Genomic DNA, 6525 nt, shown 5'->3' with positions numbered 1-6525 from the left:
AATAGTTGTTGGCATGAAAAATCGCCAAATTTGAAAATTGTTACAATATTAATCACTAGTTGACATATGAATGACTTACGGAAAAACATTATTGATAAAAAAATCTAAAGGGTCTGAATGTTCTGCAAAGTAGGGTCGGTGACGGATCATCATTTTTTAGGCCTAATTTAATTGTAGGCCATACATCTACTTTTTATGTGGGAAGTGTTTTGTGATTGACCATGGTGGTTTAGTTACGTTCAGAGAATAAACTGTACCCAGACTGTTAAATCAAACACTTTCACCTGATCATCTTTTACCTATATAAAATGTTTACGTGCATAATATCTTGGATAATTTGGATTTCCAGCCAAATTGCCCCAGGCACTCATAAGTTGCTGGCGTTACATTTTATGTGTAGATTATGGCAATTTGGCACTCTTGTCTACATTTGAACCACAATAATGTTTATATATCTTAAGCCTTAAGGGTTGATTGCAGTGTTTTTTTCTCTACTTTGGGAATGGTGCCGGTACCAGATTGATTGGGAAAAATGCATTATTTTAACTCAAAATGGGAATTTTTATTATGCATCTTTTCAGCTACAAATAAGAATAGTCATAATGAATAAAGACAGATAACAGCTTCCACTGTCCAGGTAGAACTATTGAGTGGTGATTTATATAAACATGTTTGATCTTAAATGATTTAAGATAATTCTCATTGCCTTGAACAGTCATTTTCGGAATGTTCACATTAGAAATTGGGAATTTTAATGTCTTTTTTCCATTGGGAACAGTACCTTTTTCGGGTAGTAGTTATATAAAGGAAAAGAAATCACTGGATTATATTAATTATGGTTATTTAATATATTCATTTATAGTTTTCAGCTACGGGAGAGTTTGTCAAATTTAGAAAAACAGACAATATGAGCAATGATTTTGTTAAGGTAATTAATGGTTTTCTAGTCTCTTTATATCATACATTTTTCTTGAACTTATTGTCTTATTTAAGGATATTTGTTTCAATATATCCTCTTGTTGAAAATGCCATGACCTTATCTTTTTTTTTCATAATGCAAGTTTTAATGTCAATTAATTCAAACTAAAAAATATGTATTCAACTACATTCATAGTATTTATTGCTAAGTAATATATTTTGCCAATTGAAAAGAAAGAAACAGCAGATATATGATCATAATTCAGTTACATGTACATGTATATCAGGGTTCACGTTAACTTTTTCAATAGCTGGACCAGTGGTTCAGTTACTTTGAAAATTACTAGACCAGACAAAACATGAACTAGACCAACATTTCAACAATACTAAAACACTAAATGTTTCAAGCTAAAGTCATTGTCGGAGTTGCATAATCACTGTATTGACAATTTCATTGTTAAGTTTTGAATTTGTTCATATTTTCAACAGTTATCTTTTATTCATCATGAAAATTCATACAATGATATATCTTAAGAAACCTTGCTTTATGTAATGCCAATAACTCTTCCTTGCTTTTTAACCAGGTTTTGAAGGAAGTTGGAATGGCGTATGTTGTTGGTCAGGCGGGCAGGCGTCAAACTTTGTTTTCTATCAAATATTAAGGTTAAGTAATCATAATGATTTTCAGGTCAATAGGATCAAGGTCAGTGTTACTAAAATGATTTTTCGTTTATGTCAAATAACTTCATGTGTCAAGGACCAGCCTATACAAAAAATGTTGTGCCTGATGTTCTCCCGTACTGATGATGTCATCAAGCATATTAAGACGTCATTATGAGTTATAATGTCATCAACATTCTAGAAGGAATTATATATCTTCTTTAAACAAGCTAAGCTAAAAAAGAAAAACAACAAAAAAAAAATAAACATTTGCAATCATTATCCTTTGAGTTACAAGGATCTAATATAATGTCAATCTATGTTATGCCATATGCTTGCCTCTTCATCACCTAGTGCATAATATTTAAGAATAACAAGCAAATTCGTTGAATTTATATCCCCCGCCGAGTACTGGTTATTATTAACACAACAACTGAAGACATAAGGCTTTATTTATATATTAATCATGGCATAAACAGTAATATTCTTTGAACTTGATAAATATTCAGGGCAATAACAGAGCCATAATTTTGTGTTAAATAGTAAAATCTGGAAATGCCAATGAGATGTATGCATACTACATAACTAGGGCCAAATCAAGGGCCATAAATCTGAGTTATAAGTATCTGACCGGGAACAAAGCGACTATATGCACATCTCCTCTTAGTATCCCATAAAGTTTCATTGAATTCCAGCCAGTAGAAGCAGAGTAGTAGCGAGGAAACAAATATTTTTCTATATGGATACTGCATAACTAATCAAGGGCCATAACTCTGAGTTAAAGTGTCTGACCGGAACAAGCCAACGATATGCGCATCTCCTCTTGGTATTAAAGGTTCCCATAAAGTTTCGTTGAATTCCAGCCAGTAGTTGCAGAGAAGTAGCGCGGAAACGATTTTTACTCCATATGCATATTGCAGAACTTATCAAGGGCCATAACTCTGAGTTAAAGGGTCGGACCGAAACAAGCCGACGATATGCGCATCTCCTCTTGATATTGATGATTTCCATAAAGTTTCGTTGAATTCCAGCCAGTAGTTGCAGAGAACTACTCCGGAAACGATTTTTACTCTATATACATACTACATAACTAATCAAGGGCCATAACTCTGAGTTAAAGGGTCGGACCGAAACAAGCCGACGATATGCGCATCTCCTCTTGATATTGATAATTCCCATAAAGTTTCGTTGAATTCCAGCCAGTAAGTGCAGAGAACTACTCCGGAAACGCAATTCTGATGGACGGACGAAAGGACGGACGGACGGACAACGACAAAACTATATCCCCCATCATATTCCATCGGCGGGGGATAAAAAGAAAGAAAAAATAGATGGAAATCAATTCATCTGGTCAAATATTTTTTGTATTATTTACAATGTCATTGTAATTGCATTATTTATAATGACACTGTCAAAATTTTACCAAAACTTCAAAGTTGTAGTCCTGTATTGCAGAATCTGAATTCTTACTTTATATTTATTTTTTATCCCCCGCTGAAAAGGCGGCGGGGGATGTTATTATCATACAGAAAATGTCTCCGTCCGACCTTCCATCCGACATTTTTGTCCGGAGCATATCTCAAAAGAAAAAAGTATTTGAGATATCAACTTGAAACTTCATAGGTGGATAGACCTCATTGTGGTGGAGTGCAGTGCCCAAGAATGATAACTCTACCCTGCATAATTTTTGAGTTATTGCCCTTTGATATTTTTCAAAATTAAGTTTTGTCCAGAGCATAACTCAAAAAGCCTTTGAGATATCAACAAGAAGCATATTCAGTATATGAACATATTGTTCAACCTGCATACATATAGGAAGTTGCAAGATGTCTGATTTGGCACATATTGCTGGCTTAATTTGCTGCTGCCTTGTTTGTGGGTCATAACTTATAAACTGCACATATATACGCACATTTTACATCCTGCTTATATATATATATAAAATCCCAAAAATACCTGGTTTATGGGGCTGTTTAACCACATATGCAAATTCTTACCATGCTGCCGATAAAGGAAGTCACAAATCACCTGGTTTGTGGGACACTTAACCATCTATTTGCATAGACTGTAATTTTATCGATTCAGTTAATGACTTTTTCACTACAATTAGCATATTTTTGGCAGTACATATTTATAATATTTATAATACATGGAAATCTGATTTTTTTTCCTGCTTGCTGTTTTAATTTTTAGATCACTGTTCACTGTTTTTATGCTCCCCAAAAAATTTTGAGGGAGCATATAGTCGGCGCTTTGTCCGTCCGTCTGTTGTCTTGTCCGGAACATAACTTGAAAACCCTTGGAGATAATTTGTTTAAACTTCATACAGTGGTAGAGGGTATTGAGGGGGAGTGCCGTGTCAAAGAACCATAAGTCTATTTTGCCCGGTTTTTGAATTATCTCCCCTTATAGAAAAATTCTGTCCGGGACATAACTCTTAAACTATAAGAGATATTAACATGAAACTTTGTAGGTGAATATATATCAATGGGTAGATGTGCAGTGCAAAAGAACAATAACTTTTTTGTCCTTATTTTGGAGTAATTGCCCTTTGTTAATTTTAACACTTTGAACTTTGTTCGGAACATAACTCTAAAAACTATAAGAGATGTCAAGATGAAACATTGTAGGTAGATAGATCTCATTGAGTAATAGTGCAGTGCAAAAGAACCATAACTCTGTTAAGCCTCATTTTTGAATTATCTCCCCTTTTAGAAAAATCTTGTCCAGGACATAGCTGTAAAACTATAAGAGATATCAACATCAAACTTTGTAGGTAGATATATCTCAATGGGTAGATGTGAGTGCACAATAATAACTCTGCCTTGCCTATCTAGAGTTATTTCCCTTTGTTTATTTTTACTTTTTGAAGTTGTCCGGGACATAACTCGGAAACCATAAGAGATATCAACAAGAAACTGTGCAAGTTGATATATCACATTGATTAGATAGTGCAGTGCAAAGAACAGTAACTCTACCTTGCCTAATTTTGGAATTATTGCACTTTGTCTGTCCGTCGTCCGTCCGTCGTCCGTCCGTAAACTTTTACTTTAAATGACATCTCCTCATAAACCACTAAGCCAATTTCATCTAAACTTCACAGGAATGTTCCTTAGGTGGTCACCTTTAAAAAGTGTTCAAAGAATTTAATTCCATGCAGAACTCTGGTTGCCATTGCAACCAAAAGAAAAAAAAATAAATATCTTCTTTTAAAAAACCCAAAGAGCTAGAGCTTAGATATTTGGCATGAAACATCTTCTAGTGAGTGTCTACCAAGTTTGTTCAAATAAAAGCCCTGGGGTCAAAATTTGCCCCGCCCCAGGGGGTCATTGATTTTCCCTATATGCATATAGTAAAAACTTAAAAAATCTTCTTTTAAAGAACCCATAGAGCTAGATCTAAGATATTTAGCATGAAACATCTTCTAATGGGTGTCTACCAAGTTTGTTCAAATAAAAGCCCTGGGGTCAAAATTGGCCCCGCCCCAGGGGGTCATTGATTTTCCCTATATGCATATAGTAAAAACTTAAAAAATCTTCTTTTAAAGAACCCAAAGAGCTACAGCTAAGATATTTAGCATGAAACATGTTCTAATGGGTGTCTACAAAGTTTTTTCAAATAAAAGCCCTGGGGTCAAAATTGGCCCCGCCCCTGGAGTCATTGATTTTCCTTATATGTGTATAGCAAAAACTTAAAAAATCTTCTTTGAAAAAACCCATATAGCTAGAGTTTAGATATTAAGCATGAAACATCTTCTAGTGAGTGTCTACAAAGTTTGTTCAAATAAAAGCCCTGGGGTCAAAATTGGCCCCGCCCCAGAGGGTCATTGATTTTCCCTATATGCATACAATAAAAACTTAAAAAATCTTCTTTTAAAGAACCCATAGAGCTAGATCTAAGATATTTAGCATGAAACAGGTTCTAATGGGTGTCTATCAAGTTTGTTCAAATAAAAGCCCTGGCCAAAACTTAAAAATCTTCTTTGAAAAAACCCAAATAGCTAGAGTTTAGATATTAAGAATGAAACATATTGTAGTAAATTTTGTTCAAATAAAAGCCCTGGGGTTAAAACTGGCCACGCCCCAGAGGTGTCATTGTTTTTAACTATATGTGTATAGTAAAAACTTAAAAAATCTTCTTTAAAAAAAAAACCTATGAGCTAGAGGTTAGATTTTAAGCAGGAAACATCTTTTTGTTGGTGTTACTGCCAAAGGGGGGGGGGGCGGAGGTCATTGTTTTTCATTATATGTGTGTAGTAAAAACTTAACATCATGAAACATCTTTTAATGGGTGTCTTCCAAGTTTGCTCAAATAAAAGCCCTGGGGTTTAAACTGGCCCCGCTCCGGGGGCCTATATACAGGTGAGCGACCTCAGGGCCATCATGGCTCTCTTGTTTCATTTATTATTACAGAAAGAACAGCCATACCTCATTTTGTGTTCCTCTACATGGAAATGTGTGTTACCAACTGGAAATGAGCTGAAATATTCAAAGGTAGCACTTCACATCATAAATTAATGAAATATTTTTTCTTATAATGGTCCCCTTCAAAGAAGAGGGGCATATTACTAAATGCACATGTTGGTCATTCTGTCATGAGACCAAAGCTTGCCCGAGTGAGAACTTAAGTTCTATTTGACCCTTAAGTCATGGTAATATTTTTTTATGAAAGTCTTGTCCGAGTGATAGCTTTAGATATATTTGACATTGAGATCTCGAACATTGTATGGTTGTTGCTTATGACTAGTAAAAGACATCTATTAATTTTGGGATTTGTACCCCAAAGGTCAAGGTCATGAGGTAATAAATTAAATCCTCACAAACACTGTAAGTTTAGCATTGTCCGACTGATTACTCTAAGATCTAATTGATTCCTAGGTCCCAAACATAGTATATATACTTATGATTAGTAGAAGAATACTATTAATTTTGGAGTCTGTAGGTCAAG

General features: G+C 34.6%; 1 long non-coding RNA gene across 1 annotated transcript; it reads left to right on the top strand.

Moving 5' to 3' along the window:
- Window positions 1-823: 823 nt before the first annotated feature.
- Window positions 824-6135, top strand: LOC132718077 (uncharacterized). Its single transcript, XR_009624037.1, has 3 exons — window positions 824-928; window positions 1503-1581; window positions 5991-6135. It is a non-coding gene; the product is annotated as an uncharacterized LOC132718077 (long non-coding RNA).
- Window positions 6136-6525: the final 390 nt, after the last annotated feature.

This window comes from Ruditapes philippinarum, unplaced genomic scaffold (assembly GCF_026571515.1).
Source record: "Ruditapes philippinarum isolate M1 unplaced genomic scaffold, ASM2657151v2 ctg3062_1_1_1_1, whole genome shotgun sequence".
Lineage (NCBI taxonomy): Eukaryota > Metazoa > Mollusca > Bivalvia > Venerida > Veneridae > Ruditapes > Ruditapes philippinarum.
Note: the sequence above shows the minus strand (reverse complement) of the source record. Positions and strands in the feature narration are given on the sequence as shown.